The following is an 11,043-nucleotide window of genomic DNA, read 5'->3' on the forward strand; positions in this document are numbered from 1 at the left end:
GCAGTTCATTGCCAGCTTATCTCTGTGTTTAAACAATAATCAACCTCTTCCGCTCTCAGTTGGTGATTCACAGTAATTTTGTCTTATACGGGCTCTAGACAAGATGAAGGCAGCTGCATACATTTGATCAGACTCTCACATTAGCTGGATTCTGACAGGCTGGCACTGTCCTCTTTTAGCAGTGTCCTTTGTGCATACAAATGTGCTGGCAAAGGATTTCCTGAACCGCGTGGCTGAGTATGACCAGCATGGGAACGCTCCTACCACAGGGAGTGAATCGGTGCCTTGCCTACAAGGTCCAGACAATTTTGTTTCCTGTTTCGGGCACTGCACTGGAAACATGATACATCCAGTTAATCTTCAACGGGCGATTTCAGACATTATAGGTCCACTTATACCTTGTGATGAATTACTGCAGTGTTTGGCAAATATTAAATAACATTTTTTTGTTGACATGGAAGTGTGACCTGCAGGCTGCAGCTGGTCCCAGTGTTCGGCACTGTTTGTGTCCTGCCGTCTGGTTCTTCCTCCCTCTGTTCACTTGCTATTGAAACACAGCTGGTTTACGTCCATCACAATCAATGGAAGGACATTTCCGAGCTGGTAATTGCTTAAAGGATCCGGTGCTGATGGCTTCTGGAGCTGCCAATCCAGGGAGCAGCTTTTGGCTCCTGCTGTGTACAGTATGTCTGCCGTTTGACCATTTATCTCACTTTACATACTTGAATTGAAAGAAAGGTTTGTGCAATGACTTGCTCTCATTCCCTGGCTTGTCTTCCTCCCCCTCCTCTTCTCCTTCCCTCCCTCTCTTGCATGTTATCAGCTATTGCAACAGTACTAAAATGTGTTATATAAGGTGAATGATAGTGCCTAGATCCAAAATAATGCTAATGGAGAACTGAATCATTGTATAATATGTGACTTTGAAATAGTCATTTGTTTATGATTATAGGAAAAGGTATGTAGTTATACTGGCTGTATTTTAATTGATTGCTATTGATCCAGGCTTTGATTGTCAATTGCAGGTACAGAAAATACATTTGGCTTTTTCACTGTCATTTTCGTAAGCTCAGAGTTTTCTCTGCTAAGGAGATACAGGAGGTGAAGGGACCATGAAGCCAGTCTTCTTCTGTATGTGCTTGAATAGCATCAATTACAATATCACAGGATAAAAATATTTGGTGGGATCCAATCTGCAGATCCTGTTTATTTTAGGACTTCCATTTCTAGAAGCCACTCTTGTTAATCCTGTAGGCATCTAAATTCACTCAGCCACTAAACCTCACTACCTAGCTGAAAGCTCCTTGGGTTTGTGGTTTTATTCACTTGTAAAAGCTCATATTGCTGCTGTGAGGAAATTGGTCTATCTGTCATCCAAAGCAGTTTGTGACTCAAGCTGAGGAAGACAGTACTCAAACGCTGCTCCCTTACCCACAAAACCAAACCAAACCAAAACAAAACCCAATAACAACAACAAAAAACCTTAAAAAAAAAAGACCAACGAACAAATTAAAAAAAAAAAAACAAAAAAACCACCAACAACAAACAAATAAACAAAAATCAAAGTGAACCAAACCTGAAAAATGAGGTTTTATCAAACCAGTAATTAGTTTCCTTTGACATAATGACACTGCCCATGTGTTGCTGAATAGCTGGGTGTCTAACATGCTAACATAAGAAGGGCAATGCTGAGTGGTTAGCACACTGACAGAAAACTGACAACGGAAGGGAAATGCTATTTATCAACTTTCTTTCATCTCAAAGGCATGTGGATTCTTTAGAGCTCTTACTGGAGACCCAGTTAATTGCAACATGCATCTCCATTAGATTGGATTATCAGTAGATAAAAAAAGAAAAAATGCATTGAGAGCATTTGTCTACTTTTTCCCCTTCCACTCCCCAGTGTTTCTTAAGCTATACAGGAAGGAAGTTCCCAAAAGAAAAAATTTACTCTTTTTCCTTCCTTTGCTTTTTCCCTTCCCCTTCCCATTCCCCTTCTTCGCTCCATCACAACTTTAATGATTTTGCTCACTTCAATGCATATCAATTCATAGATATTTGTACAGGGAGGAATGCTATCTTTCTGCTTTGACATCTGTGTTTTATCTCACCTGTTTCTCATGACTACTGCCACCCTTTTGCTTCCCAAGCTCCTTGGAGACTGCATATAAATCCAAATGGACAAAAAGCATCATAAAGCATCTGATTTCTTCAAGTCAGATACTGAGAAAGCTCTGATATGTAGCTATCAGATAACTGGAAGTAAAAGAACTCCCACCTCTACAGAATATAGAAAGTTCCTAATAATTTCTCTTATTTTTTGATTTTATACATTCAATGAGGTGTCACCAGATAGCAGGAAATGTATTTAGCTTCCCCCACCCTACTTTTCTCCTCAAAATTTTCATCATTAATCCATTATGTCAGTTCTGTTCTGGGTGTAGGATAGATCATGCTTGACAGAGAAGAATGCTTTTTTTCTTTACAATAGACTGGATTTAAACAACTGCTATTCAGATCTGTAGAAATCTCAATCCATGTATACTAAACCCCTCTATCTGGTTGTGTTGTGGTTTGCACATACATAATATGGCAGAATACTTGAAGGTAAGAAAAAAAGTATGACAATCTGTTTCCTTTACAAGGAAGAGCCCGGGAAGAAAGAAGCTCAGCTCAGAGATGCAGCAGAATGGAATCCATTCTTAGTTTAGTTGCATGAACATGGCCAAAAAAATAATAAATACATTTTGGAATGACTTTCTGGCTCAAAACTGTTTAGTTATTGAAATGTGTCCAAGCAATATGGAAGGGGATTAGCAGTTAATTTGACAACTGGCAGAAATACCTCTGTGATACAATCTATTTCTAGTTATTCTTAAATTATATATATATATACATGCCATCTCTACTAAAGTGTGTTCTTAAAGAAAAAGTCTTCAAAAGAACAGGACTAAACATGAGCAAAGAACTTTCTTGCTGACTTATTAGCAATGCCCATCAGTTTCGTATTGGCTGCAGATGACTACAGATATAGTGCAGTAGAGCAAATCAGACCATAGGAGAGTATCTACAATAATTAAACCTGTAGGCAACAAGGCAAAAGATAACTGTCACTTATACTTAGCTTTTAAATAGGAATTGAAACTTGCTAACTCATGTTTTTAACAGGACAGAGAAGACTGAAATTCAAGAACTTTTAGTATTATCTGGGGCAGTCACGTTCCTGCAATTTTATAGTCTTTTTACAGAAAATTTCTGTTTTCCTGAATTTTATAGGAGTAGATGTTTGAGTAGAGAAAATATCATAGCAAGAACACTTATAGGGTGCATGTTCAATTATAGTGAACAAATTTCTACATTCAAATGTAATAACAATTTGCTGTCAAAAGATTTTGTAGGAAAATGTGTGTGCACTTAACAGACAACCTTCATTTATTTCTGTTAAAATAATAATTGTAGAAGTGACATGGGCACAGCAACATGCAGGCTTTAATAGTCCAAGATATCATGGGAATGCCTTTCTCTCAGTGCAAAGGTAGAATTACCATTTTCCCCATAGTTTGAATCTTAAATTAAGATTTGTGAAGTGTAGATTTCCTACTGTCTGGGATACTTACCTGATGGAATAGAAATGTTTGCCTGCTTTTGCAAGATATAAAAAACATTAATTGAATATGAAATTTGCCAAACTTTCCTACGATTTATAAGAAAAGTGAGTGAACAGATTAGAAGAGAGACAAATGTCATTCATAGTTTAAGTACTCCTGAGCTGCAACACAATTCTGCAGAATTTATTTTAGCCAATAGTGTTTCTAAGACAGTCATTGTAGATTTGGTCTTATCCTACACCAAACAAACAAGTTCACAAATATGATGCATTTATCTGAAGATTAAAAGAAGAAACCCTGAAAATGGCAGTGCCTTAATAAAACTACAATAATGAAAAAGGAACAGTAGGAACTGATCTTCCTGTTTGCAGCAAACAGCAGGTGGACTAATGCATCTAAGCTCCTTACATGAAATAAAAAAAGATAAAAGCTCGTTCTGAATTGTGCGCATTTCTCTTCTATTTCCCAGAATAAACAGTGTAAATCTGTGTCAGACACCAGATGTCCATCACATTACAGCATGGTGGTCTAATTCCAAATATCTGAATGTTGCATGGATGCGTGATGTGAGTACGATTGAAGTTTCTTATTCCTTAATAAATGAATAAATAAGACAAATCAGCAACTGGATTGTGCCACTTCTTAAGCAGTGCTGATTCACATGAAAATACTCAAAATGATAAATGACGCCTTCACTCTGACCACTAATTCTGTGGCAAATAAAGAGGACAAAAAGGAAATAGTCACAGATGAATGCATGATTCAGATTCGTCAAATTCAAGTGACAATCTCAACATGCCTTGGTGATGAATAAAACAGAGACTTTATGTCTTAAGGAAATAATTCAGTCACTGTCATCTTAAAGGCCCATACTCTTGTAATCCTTGTCCTGCAAGATGATTGCAAGATAATTAAAATAGTATGTTAATTCATAACTGCAAACCTTTGTATCAGAGAGGAAATAACTAACAATTATATAATCTGTGATTGTACATACTCATAGAGTATGGCTGTATTTATATCACAAATTCTTGGGTATCTTTCAGACTTTTGGGTGGTACATGGAAGGGCAAAGACACAAAAGTGAAAATAACATCAAAGACAGAATAAAGGGAACAATGGAATTTAAAAAAAATCAACTGTGTGGGACAGTACCAGAGGTTCTTTTATCCCAGTTTCTTCTGTCTTGCATGCATTCATATTTGTTTATTTTGTTTGATGCAGATAAATGCATCTTATTATGGTTTTTTTTTAGTATAAAGAAGCATAAAAGACCCTCCAGAATTCCCTGCTCAATATTATCTACTCTTCACACAAGGATATATTGCGAATTTATTGTTCATACCGAGCAGTATGAAATCTCTAACTGTTCCCTTTTCTTTCGGTTTAGTTAGCAGATGTAAGACATAGTTTTCTGATCAAAGGTTTGATGTTTGATATCTTTACAATAAAAATATACCATACATGCTTACAATTTTTTTATAGCTCACGTTTAATTTCATTTTCTCTTTGCCCCTTAAAATTGGCCTCACAAAAGTGATTTTGAAACCCATAGTTTACTGTTTCATACAGTCAGAAAATTTTGCTGAAAAGAAAAAATAATGAGTGGCAAACTTAATTTTCATTTGTTATGCCCTTATATATAGTATCTCATCTGCTTGACTAAGTCATTAACACTATGAGTTCATAAATAACATGAACAACTTGCTTTTTGAGAGCATTTTCGATGTAGTCCAGTCAGGCTGAATTCAAAACATTCCTAGAGCTCTAAAAATATACATACTCATGGTTTCTCCTGTTACAGATTGGTTATTACACTTGATACTAAGATCTACACACTAGCAGCTCCAACATGGAATTTTATTACTCATTTGTTTATCTTTGGCTCAGATTTAGACACAATAACACGGGCTAATAACTGCCTAGTTTTGCTTGCTGTCATAGAGCATTTTCTGTTCTGTGCTGTGATAGTACAAAAAATAAATAATAGTAACATTGATTAACTCTGATGGCAACAAGGTCAGACTGTGCAATTCAATGGACTCTTCATAAATATGCTTCTCAGCATTTTAGAGGCTTAAATTCATTTTCTCCTTCGCTATTGTTTCATCCAGATTTATTGTACATCTATTTCTGGAAAGCTTCCTTTGGCATCCTAACAGTAATTTCCATTGTTTAATTCTACTATTACTGCATTTTGGAAAGAAAAATCAAACAAGAATATACGTAAGTTTTATCTTCATCTTCCTTTTTACAAACTCTTTGAAATATCAGAACTTATTTTCTTTTTGCTTGAAAACAGCAGGATGAACACAGGTAGAGCCTACTTCTCATCTTAAGTTTTCAGTTTGTCAGTGTAACATCTTCAGCATCAGTACTTGACTAGCAAGATAACAGATATTACCTACTACTTTAATTAAGACATCTGTTTTTCTTCCAAGAGCACTGAAAACTTTCTAATCTTTGGGGGGTGAGGGGGGAAAAAGAAGAATTAAAAAAAGCTTATGGGTCTCTTGTTACTTTGACCATTGAAAGAAGCTTGGGACTTTTCAAACTCACTGCTCATTCAGGTATCTAGTGCATATGAAAACTTTAACTGGGCATTTAGTCCAAGGGATAGGCCATGTTTAAATGTTACAGTGTACAAGTATGTCACTAAAATTCAGAGTCACTAACCTGAGAACATGGACCATGAAAGTAAATTGATCGATTGCACCTGAATGAGAATGGTTTGCAAGTTTTTCCATCAGTAAAGGAAATGATGAAATCTGTCTTATACATTTGTTCCCTACTTCCTTGCACCCTCGCAGTTAGAACACTTAGTGGAACACAGTTTGCAATTCTGACTGTAAGTTCAAAAAGCTTATAAACAAGCCTGGTTCCTTTTCTGCATCTACTCTGGGACAAGATGTAGCCTATGGTGTCTGATTTTGGTCTCTCCACGCATTCGTTGGCTGGATAAGTACAAGCCAAACACTCAGGTAAACAGTGAAACCCCATAATCTTTAGTAGGAAACCCATCTGGAAGACAAGTGGAAGAATGGAGAAAAATGGAAAGCTTATAGACTGAGTTGCTTATGTGTCTTGATATCTGAATGTGCTGTGATCATCAGATGTGATACACATACCTTGGTGGCACACGTATCTTTGTCTAGCATGGCACTATCCTCAAATCACCCTTGTGGTAGAAAGAAAGGTGATGGTAGCAGACACCAAGAAATTCTGGGTCCAACTGGTCTGGGCCAGCAAGAGCAACATTGTAGATGACACCACTCATGTCCAGCAGATATGATGTGTACAATCTTGAGGAATCCAACATATATATGTTTCCAGCAGTCTCTAATTTCTCACTGATCATTCTAGGGTAAAGTGATCCTCTATATCACAAAACAACTTGTTGCCAACTCACTGTTCTAGTAATCTCAGAAATAATGTGTCAAAAGGGCAGCTTCTCAGTTTCAAGGTTCAGACAGCCTCTATTTTTTGTCTGAGCATCCCGATTCTGCAAGGGAAACCTGCTCAAATGCTGAAGAAGCCTCTGAGCATTTCAGCAAGTTTACTAGCCTGTATGGCCAATCGACCATGACACAATCACCTGCCATTTAGATGTTTTGTGTGCTGTAGCATGGTTTTCCCCTTAGTCGTGATCTTTTCTAAACAGCAGTCTTTGCATAAATTCAAGTTATGTCACGTCTGTGGGCACAGTTGTCTGAACTCGTTGGAACTGCTGCCTTTATGTGCCTTACTAGGCAATTATCTCACTGACATTCATGTCGCTCCTTTCTGGAATGTGGAATAAGACTGTAAAATGACTTCACTCACGTTGCTAAGAAATAGAAGCACTGAACCCCTGATTGTCCTTGCAGATTAACTGCTGGCTCACTTTCTGAGCCCTCTCTTGTCTGGGCTAAATAGCTTCAAGCTCTCTCAGCCTTTCCTCATAGGAGAGGTGCTCCAGTCCTTTGGTCATCTTCGTAGCCCTATGCTGGACTCTACAGTACGACCATATCCATCTTGTACTGGGTAGCCCAGAACTGGATGCAGTTCTGCAGATACAGGCTCATTAGTGCTGTCTAGGGATGCAAGATCACCTCCCTTGACCTGACAGCAGTAGTCTTTCCAAAAGTCCAGGAGGCTGTCTTTGCTTTAAGAGCACACTGCTAGCTGTCAACTCTGTGTCCATCAGTAACTTGAGGTTTCCAGTCAGGTGGTCCTCAGGGTATTAATGCCTACAGTTATTCCTCTCTAGATGCAGGACTTTGCATTTCCCTTTATTGGACTTCATGAGATACACTTTTACCCCGTTCTCCAGTTTGACAAGGTTCCCCTGAGTGGTGGCACACTCCTTGTATTGGCCACTCATCTCCTTTTTTATGATGTTGGTGGTGATTCTTTATTTTTTTTCATCTGCCTACTCTCGCTAGGTTATTAATGAAAAGATTGAACAGTGTTGTTCCTAGTATTGACCCCTGGGGTACATCAATGGTGACATTTCTCCACCTGGACTTAGTGCCACTGATCACAATCCTCTGATCCTGAATATTCAGCCAGATTTCAATCCACCTCACCATCTACTTATTTCACCTGCACTTTATCAGCCTGTCTATGAGAATGTTATATGACATGATGTCTAAGCCTTATTGAAGTTGAAGAAAAAACACCTACTGCTAGCTCTATCAAAGTCAGTCCTTCTACATGATGCGAGTGATTGATCATTCAAGAACTTTTGTGTGTGTGTTTGTCCATCAGCAAGATGCAGCCAATTACCTTCTTCAAGATTGCCTCTAACAGATTCTTATTGAAGGCTACAAAAATATCTTCTTTTTTTCTGTTTTTGTTTTTATATGAATGATAGGTGTATCTCCTAACCACAAAATCTAGTCCAGTGCAGTTTTGTCCACTGATATGTACCGTACCATTAACATTTTTAAGATAGTCAAGTTCCAAATCATGCACACATAATTGAAAAAATCCACTTGGTATTCCTAGGGATATTTTCTGGATACCCTCCACAGCATTTTTAGCTATCTGTGGCCTACCCAGACAAAGTATTGAACATTTAAATAAGACGATGAACAAATTTTTCATTTTTCGGAGCACAAAATTTTTTAGGCCATGCACACACCCCTAACTTTTCATTTTTTGCCTTTTCTGTTGTCTGAGAATGACAGTGTGGAGACACTTATGGACAAACGAGAAGTGAGTATTCTGCAATGAATTTTACTCTTTTCAATAACATGCTTCATGCTTTTATCTTATTCCCATTTTTGTACTGTAATGGTCTCACTCATGTCTTTCCCTCTACTATTCAGCCAAGCAGGCCATGATGGTCCTGACCCTTCTGTGGTTCTAATTCTTTCCCCAAAATGTTATTCTTCTTTGATAGAGTTTCTATCCAGTTTATTACAAAATGTTATTTCTATTTAGAGAATATCTTTGGTTACTTCTGTCACTGCTCAGATTCTCTGATTATGGTCTTCAATTTGTTTTTCCTTGGACCAAGACACTATTTACATACACCTTATCATCAAAATATTTACTAATTTTCATTGAAAAACAAAAACAAACAAACAAACAAAAACATTACCCAATGCAAGCTAGATCATGGTTTATTTTTCAGAAAAGACTGATCAATAAAGACAAATATTTTGCTGTGTCTCCAATAGCAGAAAAATATTTGATATCAATAGCACCTCAAAAAATTTACTTTGCAGAAAAAAAATTACTTTTTTTTTCTACATTTATTGATTATTCTGTGCCTATACACGACTGTGTCTGCCATTTCTCCCTGTAGTGGTTTCTTTATGTTTTCTCTACTGTCTGGTATGTAGAGGAGTTAGTCTTCCTCTGATTTTGCACAAAGGGAACTTTCACAGTAGCTAGTTTACCTGTAATGGGTAGATTACATACCTGAGTTTAATCTGCTTCCTTTCTTCAGCCTGGACTCTTCTTATGGTGCTACTGCCATTGTTTCTGACTTCATATTAATCTGTATACCCACCCACCTTAATCATGATATCTCAACTGCTTTCATAATCTTCTGATGTTCTGCTATGATATAAGCAAATGCTCCATTAGGAAATACCATTTGAGGTTGTACTGCTGTTGCCATATTTGTTGCCCAAGCAATGAAACTGCTACCAGCATTTGGACAGTTTTGCAAAATAATGTTCTCCATTGCAATCCTAGCTTTTCTACAAGGTGCCAAAGATTTTCTTGGCTTACTGTATTTAGCAGTATGTATTTAGCATATTGAAGTTTTGGGACTTAAAGAAATTCAAGGAGTACAGATATAACTTAGGGATGTGTGACAAGCGAACATGGTCTTCTCCAGGAGGGCTAAAGCTGAATGATGTGGATATAAACTACTTGCAACACTTTTACCAACTGAGGATCTAACTGAGGATCACTTCCTCGGAACAATGCATTTAACAGTGTAGCATATTTATGTACCATATGAGCTGATGAAGGGTTGGCAGCTTTCAGACTTAGTTCCCTAGCAATCCAGATCGTAGCCTATCAGCAGGGCAAGTGAAATGACAGGAAACGAAACAGTCAACTTTTGGATGGAAACTTTCAGTATCAGCAGATTCTGAAACCAAACTATGCTTCAAAACTTTGTCTGCCTCATATCATTTCTGAGAAATATCTCACTTTTGAATAATCACCTGTCTTCATGCAAAAAAGCTCAACTGAAAGCCCAGAACCTTTATCGTATGCATGGCTATAATTTGAAATAGACTTATACATAATCAGGATTTTTTAAGACAAGTTTTTCTAGTAACATAGAGTAAAAGTCTGCTCTGTCTCACAGGGAGCAAGGAACTGTTGACACAAGATTAAAACGAACCAAGAAGAAGATAAGCAATCACACTGTATTAGCTATCATGTCAAACTGAGATCCCAGTTTATCAGCATACCTGGGGACAGCCTATCAGTTTTTGGACATTAAATTTCTTGACTTTTTATTTTGAAGTGATGTTTTCAGTTAAAGTAGCAATGACAACAAAGCAAGAAAAAGATTAAAAAGTTAAAAAGGGGTGGTGAGTTAAACTACAAATTAAACAATATATTTGATAGAGGGTTGAAATATTTTGTACTGACCCAAAAATATTCCTTTACAATCTTGCTTGGTTGTTTCACAAAAAATGTCTCAATTTGATTATTTTCACTTTCTTATTCTCTGCTCTGGGGTGGGGGTGGTACTTTACAGAACAAAATTATGAATATTCATCCCATTTTTCTTTCTGAGATAACTGTGATTTCTCTGCATATGTTCCAGTCCTAACCAGAAATATATGAGATCATGGCTTTCACTAAGAAAGTACTAGAACTTCAAAGGAATAACAAGAAATCTTTTTTTTATTATTAGTACTATATGAAATTATTAAGACATAATTGAAAGCCATTGAGACAAAATAAAATTCTCCAGCAA

General features: G+C 37.0%; 1 long non-coding RNA gene across 1 annotated transcript; it reads left to right on the forward strand.

The window, feature by feature from the left end:
- Positions 1–353: 353 nt before the first annotated feature.
- On the forward strand, positions 354–4,931 carry LOC122178082. Its single transcript, XR_006178230.1, has 3 exons — positions 354–738; positions 4,078–4,174; positions 4,864–4,931. It is a non-coding gene; the product is annotated as an uncharacterized LOC122178082 (long non-coding RNA).
- The last annotated feature ends 6,112 nt before the right edge of the window (positions 4,932–11,043 follow it).

This window comes from Lagopus leucura, unplaced genomic scaffold (genome assembly GCF_019238085.1).
Source record: "Lagopus leucura isolate 7727_CA_CO unplaced genomic scaffold, USGS_WTPT01 Super-Scaffold_100001, whole genome shotgun sequence".
Lineage (NCBI taxonomy): Eukaryota > Metazoa > Chordata > Aves > Galliformes > Phasianidae > Lagopus > Lagopus leucura.